The sequence below is a fragment of the Mandrillus leucophaeus genome, unplaced genomic scaffold, assembly GCF_000951045.1.
Source record: "Mandrillus leucophaeus isolate KB7577 unplaced genomic scaffold, Mleu.le_1.0 Scaffold186, whole genome shotgun sequence".
In the NCBI taxonomy this organism is placed as follows: domain Eukaryota; kingdom Metazoa; phylum Chordata; class Mammalia; order Primates; family Cercopithecidae; genus Mandrillus; species Mandrillus leucophaeus.
The window spans coordinates 4770431-4771729 of NW_012101876.1; positions in this window are offsets into that span (position 1 = coordinate 4770431).

Consider the following 1299-nt stretch of genomic DNA (forward strand, 5'->3'; position numbering starts at 1 on the left):
TGCAGAGACACACATAGGCTCAAAATAAAGGGATGGAGGAAGATCCACCAAGCAAATGGAAAACAAAAAAAAGCAGGGGTTACAATCCTAGTCTCTCATAAAACAGACTTTAAACCAACAAAGATCAAAAGAGACAAAGAGGGCTATTACGGATCGATTCAACAAGAAAAGCTAACTATCCTAAATATATATGCACCCAATACAGGAGCACCCAGATTCATAAGCAAGACCTCAGAGACCTACAAAGAGACTTAGACTCCCACATAATAATAATGGGAGACTTTAACACCCCACTGTCAACATTAGACAGATCAACAAGACAGAAAGTTAACAAGTATATCCAGGACTTGAACTCAGTTCTGCACCAAGCAGACCTAACAGACATCTACAGAAATCTCCACCCCAAATCAACAGAATATACATTCTTCTCAGCACATCGCACTTATTTCAAAATTGATCACGTAGTTGGAAGTAAAGCACTCCTCAGCAAAAGAACAGAAATGATAACAAACTGTCCTGTCTCTTATACACATCTAGATGTGTATAAGAGACAGGCTCTGCACCAAGCAGACCTAACAGACATCTACAGAAATCTCCACCCCAAATCAACAGAATATACATTCTTCTCAGCACCACATCGCACTTATTCCAAAATTGATCACGTAGTTGGAAGTAAAGCACTCCTCAGCAAATGTAAAAGAACAGAAATGATAACAAACTGTCTTTCAGACCACAGTGCAATTAAACTAGAACTCAGGACTAAGAAACTCAATCAAAACCGCTCAACTACATGGAAACTGAACAACCTGCTCCTGAATGACTACTGGGTACATAACGAAATGAAGGCAGAAATAAAGATGTTCTTTGACACCAATGAGAACAAAGACACAACATACCAGAATCTCTGGGACACATTTAAAGCAGTGTGTAGAGGGAAATTTATAACTCTAAATGCCCACAAGAGAAAGCAGGAAAGATCTAAAATTGACACCCTAACATCACAATTAAAAGAACTAGAGAAGCAAGAGCAAACACATTCAAATACTAGCAGAAGTCCAGAAATAACTAAGATCAGAACAGAACTGAAGGAGATAGACACACAAAGAACTTTCAAAAAAATCAATGAATCCAGGAGCTGGTTTTTTGAAAAGATCAACAAAATTGATAGACTGCTAGCAACACTAGCAAAGAAGAAAAGAGAGAAGAATCAAGACGCAATAAAAAATGGCAAAGGGGATATCACCACCGATCCCACAGAAATACAAAATACCATCAGAGAATACTACAAACACCTCTATG